This window comes from Apis dorsata, unplaced genomic scaffold, assembly GCF_000469605.1.
Source record: "Apis dorsata unplaced genomic scaffold, Apis dorsata 1.3 scaffold_189, whole genome shotgun sequence".
In the NCBI taxonomy this organism is placed as follows: Eukaryota; Metazoa; Arthropoda; class Insecta; order Hymenoptera; family Apidae; genus Apis; species Apis dorsata.
This window is the reverse complement of record NW_006263474.1, coordinates 909,629-920,732: the sequence shown is the minus strand read 5'-3', so window position 1 is coordinate 920,732 and position 11,104 is coordinate 909,629.

Here is an 11,104-nt window from a genome sequence, read left to right as displayed (position 1 = left end):
GCGCCGCGAGAAACGATGGCCCCTGTTTGTTAAGAGGCATCAGGGAGCAGGCGGCCGTTTGTCAAGGGGATTACATCCCCGGCCCCCTCCTGCCCAATCCGCCAACGAATATTAAAATTCCGACGTATCTCCGTCGCGCGTGGCATCACCACCGTTTTCTTCGCGCCATATCCTCCTCCGTCCACCCTTTCTCGCCACTCCTTCGACCCCTTCCCCTCCTCCGTCTCTCTTCAGGCCCTGCGCGCAATAAACGGATCCGAATACGCAGCCGAACACTCGGCCTTTCGTGGCTTTTTCCAACCTCCGTTCCGCCATACATGCGCGCGTTTCAGCCCGCTGTTGAATACGAGAGGCAGCTTTTGTTGAATGGAACGCAACGGTACAATGGAGTGGGCTTCAGCACCACCGTGTCGATTACGAGATTCATTCGCCTGAGCCGGGCTAGGGTTAATCGTTTAATTGCGTGAGCTCTATTTTTCCTCGGCTATTTCGCGTGTTGATGAATCGCGTCGGTGAATGGAAGGAAGGATTTTAGTTATGAGCATGTACACACGATTCACGGAGATTTCATTAGGCAGACTGGAGGGGGGATAGGTATATTGTTCCGTATATATCGTACAGAGAATTTAACACCTGTGAAATATATGTCTTGTACAATTATTTTGATTAACTTTTCATTCCGGTTTCCACTTTATTTACATAATAACGTTGTACGAATTTCTGATAGAGTTTTCATTCAATTGTACGTGTATAATGATTTCGGATTAATGAAATTTAATGGAAATTTAATGTCTTGACATTATATTTTCGTTTAATCTTAATTTTTTTATTGCTTCAATTTCTAATACTCTGATATTTCTATTAAATTTTAATTTTATTTAATATTTTTCAAAAATATTAGAACGATTTATTCGATGCAAATATTTTACAAGAAAATAAAATATTTTTATTTCTTGTATAAATGCATACAATTACCTGATTGAAGTACAATTTATTTATTTATTTGTATGTTTTTTAAATTAAATTTTATAAAAAGGAAATAGAAGTGTGAGCTACATGCGGTTCACGAACAATAATTTAGCCATCGTGGTTACTTATATAAGTTGAAATAACTAAATTTCTTGTACTTAACTAGTTGACATAAATGATGATTTAGATTTATGTCGATGCGTGTGTAAAATAATGATTATAGCAGACATACTGTTGTTATTTTTTATATTGCAAATACATCATATGATTTAAAGATTGTCTTAAAGGAAATCATTGCATCCAGAATATTCTGAAACTTAACTTTCCTTCTTCTATTTTCTATTTTCATGAATATAATAATTCTTTTCTAATAAAGATTAATATAATTCCAACGAATAATATAATATTTCACTGACTATCACAACTTTTCCTCTCTCTCAATCTCAACTTTTAAATATTATATTTTTATACAATTTCTTCTAACAAAGAATATTTCTAATCCACGAAACAAAAACATCCGTCAATTTTTTAATTAAACAAAAAAAGAAAGAAGAAAATAAGATAAAACTTCAATAATAACTGAATATTTCATAATATTTAATCAAATTAAGAGTGTGCAATCTAAATCTTCCTTCCAATTGTTTTCACCATAATCACTCCCTCGCTTCGCAGCTAAACTCGAAGAATTTCCAATTCAATCGTCGTCCGTCCCCATTACGTATTCCCGCAACAAACATGCATCTCTCGCGCGGAATCCGCGGGAGCGGCCGCGGTAAAGCGCGCGCTGCTCTCCGTTTTTTCCCCCGGGACGAGTTAATTGACTGGACGCGATTCACGATGAATAAAACGAGGACGTCCAGTTTCTCTTCGCGCATGCCATTCGTCGATGGGGAAAAACGCCGTGAAGTCGAAGCACGCGCGTCTCTGCAACGCGACTCGGAATCAATCGGAGGCCAACCGAAAAGAGAAAAGAGCGGTGAAAATAAAGAGAGAGAAAAAAAGCCGAGGAGGAAACGGAATATCGTTGAAGAGATTCCAAGTTACGCCTTGAAATACCGATTATACGCAGGCCACGCGATTTTATCGAGCAGAACGGTCGACGGAATAATCGCGTTAAGTCGAAACGATTGAATAAACGCGAAATTGAAATGGATAGGAGAAGACGTCTAAAAAGAAATTTCTTCTCGATTATCTCTAGAAATATCTCACTCAGGAACCAAACTATGAAATGGAATTCACTTTTCAAAAAATAATTTATTTAAATTAAAGTATTGATAATTAATATTCAATTTTTTGAAAAAGTAATTAATCTTTAACTTTTATCAATTATATAGAATTATTTAATTATTCATTTCCGAATTGCATCTTTGGTTACAAACATTTTAAATATTTGATTGAATGATTAGCACAATGAAATAGAGATAAATATTTCAAAATTAAATTTTTTAAGAATAGTAAAGCAAAATTGAATCTATTTATTTTAGCAATAAAATGGAATAAAAAGAAATATTCAGAAAATTTATTTTTACTCTTCGAAATACTTTAAGATTAAACCGCAGTGAAGGCACTGCACATCAGAACTGACCCTGATCGTCGCATTACGTAATTGTAAACTCGCACGTGCGATACCTCGAAATGCAAAGGGAATATCGAACTCCTTTTCTTCTCATTTTATCAACGAGGGCAACCGGTTTCGCAATATTTCGTCGTATTTCGATACGAAATCTCATGGAGTGCGTTTGCCATTGGGGGATCTGGATCAAGAAACAAAAAAATTCTTTATCACATGTTTCCAATTCTGTGTTATGCGTAACTATAGCTCTTAAACTGTAACTATAGTCACTTAACGATAATTTGCTAGATTTTGCACTCCTAAATCTTATCTGGATTGTAATAGGAGAACTTGTAACTCTAATTTTGATGAGCCAAAAAGGTAAAGGTTATCATGGTTGAGTCATTGTTCTTAAAGATAATTACACTTATAAAGAATGTATTTTTGATGTTTAATATTTTCTTTTTCTTGCTGAAAAATTTAATTACATATGTGATATTTATGCGGATGATATTTTAAATTTCATTGATGAGAATAAGCGAAGGGGAGATTTTAATAGAATTATTTGATGCATTTATCAAATTCGAATAATTATCGTCATTACAGATAACGTCAATCCATTTGTATTAGCTAGATATAAGTATATTTTTAAATTAACCTATTTTCATTTCAGTTTTAAAGTCGACGGAGATCTGCTTCAATTAGGACAGTCTGAAAGATAAAAGGTTATCTGCAGGATGAATCATTCATCAGTGTCTTTCTGTATCGTTGATTCATGATGATGTTCTAAAAAATAATTATTTTAACTCTGTTTTGTATGAATTATAAGATGACGTTTCTTCAAGAAGATATATTTTCCATTATTTTGTTTACCTCATAGAAAAAATTTATTCATTAAAAAATGCAAACTTTGGAAACTTTAAAAATTTAAGATTCTTGTTAATCTCAAATGATAAAATTTCAAAATATTTTCCAATCAGAACGTAATTATAAACTTTACGAATTAAAATTTTTACAAATTGCAAGACTTAAAATTATTATAGCATTATTAAAATTAGGCGAAAGATCACCGATTCTCACCGAATCGTCGAACTCCTTTATAAATTCTTCTCGACGACAATAAGAAACCTTCCCCCATATTTCATCAAACAATTTTCAGAATATTCCTTCGTTGCTCTCTATCTACTTTCTATCGCACCATTTCCTGTATAGGTTTCCAAGCTCAAGTGATTTGTAGCGGGAACATGTAGTATCTCGGCCTCATCGGGGAACAAACGTGCTTAAATGTAAGTTCGCGGGCGTACTACATAAACGTCGTCGATACGGCCGCTTGAAATCGTTTCGTTTCTGCACGTGCGAGCGGTCGCTGTTATCGAGGCCTAATAACATGGTTGAAACACCTTCGTGGAACCATTTATCGAACTCGTGGAGCGCACGCTTCTTGGATACTGGATCGGGAAGGGGTCGATTGTTGCCATCGGGGACAATAAGATTAGCAACTTCCTGAGATTACTCCGCGAGGAAAAAGTTGGAAATGGTTCTGATTGAAACTAGCTATGGTCCCTGAAACTTTCATTTCTTCTTCGGGGAAAGAATAACTTCGTGGTCGGCTCTCTTTTTCGCTGAGGATTATTCTTGTTTCTTTATGCCTCGAGATCCTCTTCGGCAGAGAACTTCTATTGCGGAAGAGGGAGGGGGAGTTTTAAATCGAACTCGGGAAGTTTCGCGTTTTAAGAGGATTTTAAATATATCGAATGGGATATTTTATGCCTTGGTGTGTTGCTAAGATTGAAGCTTCCGCTTCGAGGACTTCGAATCTGGGTTATTAAACGAGTTCTTATATCTTCCGGGATGATAGACGCGGAAAGATTCGGATTTAATAAGTAATCGAAGTTTTCTGAGGGGAATGAAAGAAGAACTTTGAAACTTCTAATATATTAATAGTGTGCATTAAAATTGATAAGTACGTGGGGCAATTATTGAATTGCGACATGGAGATTAAATTGCTCAATGTATAGAGATTTAAATTGTATCAGAGATAAAATCGAAGATAATTTATGAAATGATTATTTATACAATTTTAAACATTAATATTCTTGTTTCTGTACGAACATGAGCTAAATTTCACTTTCGATATTAAGAATTAATTTAAAAACTTATAATAAGATAAAAATATTAGAAACTGTGATAATTATTACAAAAGAATATTCCTCGTCGATTTTATGTCACAGCAATCTGATTTTAATTTTCGAGATTTGAAGAAAACTTTTAAATATTCATCATAGCTTTAAATCTGGCATAAATAGTCATTTAAATATAACTACATTTTTAATAATCTAATTTTAAATTAAAATAAAAAAATTAAAGGATTATAAGATAAATTTAGTTAGATTAAACATTATTTAATTATTATTATTTAGTTAGATTAAATTTAATTGGATTATATATCTAAACTTCAACGATTTTATCATTTTTGCAATATATTTGTTATTTGGAAATTATCAACAAGACAGAAAGAATTAGTATATTAAATATTTAAATACATGTAATATCATATTTAGATGAAGCAGAATACGATACATATACTTATAAATCTAACAATAAATTCATTAAAAGTTTTTTATAAATATCTCTAAAAAAAAAAATAAAACTAGAAGAATATTCAAAATCATACTCTCAATAATATATTTCATGAAAATCAATGAGAAGGATATTCTTTTATAAATATTTAATTATGAATTTTTTAGATGAAATCAAGAGGTATGAAAGGTTAACCTAAATCTAACTTAAATTAATCTAATAAATTTATGCTATACATGTTCTTGGATGTTCAAATTTCTTCAATTTCTTCTCTATACGAATATACAATGAATCTGAACAAACAATTCAAGAAGATTCTTTCTCCCATCCTAAGAACCGCAACGAGACTTTTGATGCAAAGAGTGTCTGTGCTTAATTGCCCCTCGATACAAGTCCGGATCCTCACGAACGTTTGCATCTTCGTTTCTGTTCATTCGAAAGGAAGAGTGTCTCGTTGATCGTCGAGTGGTGGCGTCGAAAGAGGAGGAAAAAGGAATCGTTGCAACCGCGACTTTCGCCCTTTCGCGAAAACTTTAAAGCTCTTTTTCTCTCTCTCTTTCTCTCTCTTTCTCTTTCTCTCTCCTCATTCAAGAAGTGGAAAGTTCAAAAAGTCAATTAACCGTTCGTGCCGCTTTTTCCGTCGATCGAACAGTAATAAGTGGAAACGAGCGAAGTTGTGGGAGGAGAGAGAGATCTCGAGATAAATATAAAGCAGGGGACCAGAGACACCGGTTTCAACGTCGTCTGATTTGGATTAATGAAGTCGCGCCAAGTCACTCAACGCAAACGCCACTGTGTATAGAATGTATAACATTCAACGTGGGCTGCTCTATTGAAAATGGGTCTCCCCGTTCTACGACAGGCCACCGTTCTCCTTTTGCTTCATGACCTGATTACTCGAGGCGACCGTGTTTCACAGCCCCCTCACGCTTTTTGAAATGAATACTACTAAAGGGGATGATGTGTGTGTTGGAACAAGAATCCGTAATTACAGTATAATACGATGGTTACGGTTTTTTAAAAAAGTGTTAGTCTACATTATTTCAATAATTTAAAATGAATAATGAAATTTAAACTTAAAAAGATGAAAATCATTTTAATTTATGATTATTTAAAGTTCATTAAACTATCTCAAGATTATTTGGAAGATGTAAATGTTAAAAAAATGCTAGTACTGTAATTTTTTGATCACAGACTTTGGTTGATTATATAATACCTCATCTATGAGATTAATTTCATTCAAACAAGTTTGGAGATCATCAAAATCCATTCCGTTTATCCATTCATCGTTCACCGATATATCAAGCTTCACTCTGTTTAAAAAAGGCATTCAGAGATCAAAACAAGTTTACCACGTCGCAACCGTTATAAAGTTCAGAACAAGTTAATAAAAGAATCGTTTTCAAATCCTCTTAAAATCACGATACGTGATTTGAACGACATTGATACGGCAATATGTAACAGAGCCCCCGACGAAATTCTGTCGAAATTTCATATCCAATAAACGTGGACGGATCGGCGATGAATTATCGATACGGACCAGGGCGATATGAATTTTTCATTAATTCCCATCGTTCGCGGCCGGGCCTCTCGTTAGCTCTTTATGTGCTTATAATTAAAATTGATTGGCTTAAAAGAAGAAGCCGATATTAATCACACACGTTCGCGTTCGATAATTAAATACACAGGGCTCAAACGCCGCAAATTTCGATATCCACCCCCGGGGGCCTACCTCCGGGGCACGCGAACACTCGATGCATATTTTAGCAGTTACGTTACAAATACCGAAATTTCGCAAAAATAAAAGAGCCACCGTCCCTTCGTCCCGACTGTGGATATCGACGCGATTCATTCACGTCCACACCAGCCGCTAATTAATAACCCGTTTTAATCATGCGCCTGCGCGAGATTTCATAGGTGAAGAAGTGCACTATAGAGAAAAAAATTAAAAAATAAATCTGATTTATAATTAAACGCATTCTAATTGAAAATAAAAGCGGTATTGAGAGAGAGAGAGAGAGAAAGATCGGGCCTGAAGCGGGGATAGAGATGGATACAGGACGAGGAATACTGTATGGGTAGAGGGAGAAAGGAAAGAGAGTTGATTGACGTTAAGTCGACCGGTTGACTCGATTATCGTTTCCCCGGTCATTAAGGAGAAATGTCATTTACCTTCGAGACCTGGAGCATCCTCCCGCGGATTAAGATAAGCGATTACGTCACGATAGACACTGTCACGCTTTCGAATAAATCAGCCGGTGTCGTTCGACGAAAAGCTGGACCGTTCAATTAAATTCCATTAAATCATTAATTTCCACGTTAGACTTCCCATTCATTTCGTTCCTCTTCTCGTTCCAACGTTTCGCAGGATAAGGGGAAACTCTTCGATCGTTATCACTTTATCGATGATCATCGTGTCGACATCCCCCCCTCCCCTCTCTTCTTTGTTCTTTTATTATCATTATGTCACGACTGCATGAATTCATCCCTCCCTGATTTATTCGAGAAAGTTTCTGATGGAATGAACGTGGATCGTTGCACGCATCGTGCAACCTCCGGAAATTAACGAAGGCAATACGTAATCTGCGCGCGGTAATTAATGTGCAACCTCCTTCGTTATTTTAAGTAATTTCATTATCCTTTCCTGTTTACGAGCGTATGGGTAGTAACGCGCCGCGGAACGTAAACTCATCATCGGCGTCATTAACGGGGGGAGGAGGGGGAGGGGGGAAGGAGAAAAGATTTTGAGAATCACTAGGCTCCATTGCGCTGGAGATATAACGCGAGCTTCTTCGCGCAGGCCGCCATCAATCGCGAAATTACGGTTAACGTGACCAGTTTCCATTCATCAGGGACGAGGCTGAGATCGATAACGACTACCATGGATCACGCTCTCTCGATTCAATTTCTCGCTCGTCTTCGCACGATGCCGCATCTTCCACGATATCGCGAAGCTCTTCTCTTTCTCTTCTTTCTTTTTATTTAGAAATTTCTATTATATTTTATCTCGGTGCTGAAGAATTATTAAGTCTGGTGAGCGATACGATGTTGATGAGAGTTTTTGCACCGGTAATATTGTGATACGATTTTGTTTTAGAAACTCGATTTTTTTTACCTGAATGGAATGATTCGTAATAAAATAGAATTAAATTATTATCATTTCGAAATAATTCCTATGCCACGTAATTCACGTATAAAAATGTATAAAATGAATTTAAAAATTTTTAGATATAAATAATTTTATATATAAGATATAAGGATATAATACAATTATTGGCTTATTTATTTTGCGAATATTATAAATATTTCAGAATCATATAACGATTCAAAATGAAAAATAGAATGTAATTCATCTTGCAAACATACTGTAACAAAAAAATAATAAATATTGAAATTAAACAATAATATTTTCTTACAATATTTTTCTTGTCTTATTTATAAATAAAAATAGATCAAACATCCTGAAAACAGATTAGCTCTAGTTAATTCTTAAACAAATTAATTATGAAAATGTTTTATGATATTAAAAACACTATTCTAAAAATTAAACGATTTGAGCGATATAAATCTATTAAATATTGTTCTTATTCGTCATTAACAAATTGCCAATTTGTTTTTCTGAAGAATGTTTTCTGAATGATAAAATTTTAAAAATCATATAGATTAATATATTATATTAAAGAAGTTTTTTAATTGGAAAGACAAGATTTTCTTTTAAAAACTTAATTAAAATAATATCTAAAATATAAAAAATGATCCTTGTAGACATTGATCATCGAAAACAAATTCTTTTAAAATGATATTATTTATCGATAGTCCAATATTTTAATAGAAAATCCATTAGACTTGGTGATTCATATTTCAATATTTCATTACAAAATATCCCGGTCCACGAAGGGGTCAAAGACCAATATTTATCTTTCGCATATCTATTAGCCCAAAAACTTATTAAAATTTAATCAATCACATTTCGAATTCAGTCGTTCCGCTAATATTAAATGAATTCAAATTAATATTTTACAGGATTTTGCACCAGACTAAAAACGAGACTCTGAAGCAAATTAAGTAGGATAGCACAGGAATCCCAGGTTGTCGTTCGATTTTTCTCTTTCTTCTCGCGGTTCCATTACGGTGATTGCCGAGGTTTTCCACCGGGCGAAGGATATAAAGTGAATTATGGGAATATCGCTAAACCATCCGCGCGCAAAAACCGCTTCGTCGAGAGGTAAATCGAGCGGCATCAATTAGAATTGATGGATGAAAAAGTGCTCGTCGATCGTGACCCGTCCCTCTCGCCTGTGTGTACAAGCCGCACGATGAAAGATGAGCCGCAACAAGAAGATCTCTCCGGTTGGATATTAATTGCCCCGTGTTTGCGGAATTTTCTATTCGCGGTTACATGAATCTCGCCTTGCGCGATGGATGGCACGATGGCGAATGCACAAACACCAAGCTTTCAGACCGGTTGGGTAAGAATCCGATGATTAAGAGTATATCTATGAATTTCTTGATTTTTTCTCGAGTTTTTTATATTTGACAAATTGGAATCGAGAGAGACGAGTGGTAATGATAATTCGATTTGCGTTGATTTATTAAGGGCTATCGTTAATGCAACGCTTCATTTGCTATTTATTTGTCAAGTAATTTCTGTTAAATTCTGGTACTGAATGAGAATTTTGAGAGAATTTTGTAAGTATCTTCTTCCATCTAAATGTTTTAATTATTAATAATTATTATATTTTACGTTGTATTAATATATCTATTATTATTTTAATATTTATAATGATAAAAGGATATATCAAATATTATCGTGATATCATTATTGAAAATCATTTTCATGTTAAATTAATCATTATACATATATTCAATAATTACAATAATTATTTAAATTGTAATTTCTTAATAGAGAATCATTAGATTTCGTATCATTGGTAACATAATTCGAATTTTAATATTGGAAAATATTTAATATATTTTATTTTATTAACGAATATTTTCAACGAAAGAAAAAATATAAAATATTTTTACTGTTCAAATCAAAAATTAGAGATAACAAAAAATCAAAAATATTTTAATAAATATGAAAGAAGAAAAAAAATACAATTATACTTTTAATCCTATCCGTTTCACATACATTCGAAGATAGAAATGCTTGTATGCAAATCAAAAAATAGGACATTAAAAACAAACAGGAACCAAACTGCTGGATAATCTCAGCCTGGTCGGAAACTACTACAGAAGAAAAGGAAAAAAGAGACAAAAGATCTCGATAAAGGAAGAAGGCGAATAAGAAGAAAATCCGGGCATAAAGCGATGCTTTCCATCGCCTCCGACGATCCGGAAAACGGACAGCCATTGTGAGTTTGCGAACGAATTAAGGTCGGACAGATCTTCGCAAACGAGCAAGAAGACCGACATAGCTAACGTGTGCGAAAAAGAAGACTGGCAGTTGAAAGATGAAAAAAAAGAAAAAAAAAGAAAGAAAAACTATCGTCGGTATTGCACAAAGGGCCCGGTGTTGTTCCATGCATTGTGCAACAGCCCTACGTCCTAATACACGAGAAACCACAGGGCTGTCAAGAGAGCAAGTCTCTCTCAAGCCAGTAAGAGAGAACTGAATGAAAAAAAAAGCCAATGGCATGGAATCGTTCGTTACTCTGTGGAAGACGTCAAAGTAGATGGACCATAGAGAGGGACAGAGAAAGAAAGGAATGAAAAAAGAAAGAGAATAAGGCAAGGGAGTCCGGTAGCCTGCAGCTGCCTGATAGAGCAGTCATCGCTGATGCGCGAAATCGACGAAATCCACACCTGTGGAACGAATACACAGGTCCAGCCATCCCTTTTAACTGTGGGTGAACTTCGGGACACTCTGACATCAATGGGCGCCTCTTCTGGAACGAGTCAATGTATAGATTCTATGTTCAATCAAGAAATATTTCCAAGAACTTTCGACAATATTTAAAAACGAAATCAAATGTTAGGAATTATACACTGAATGAACGA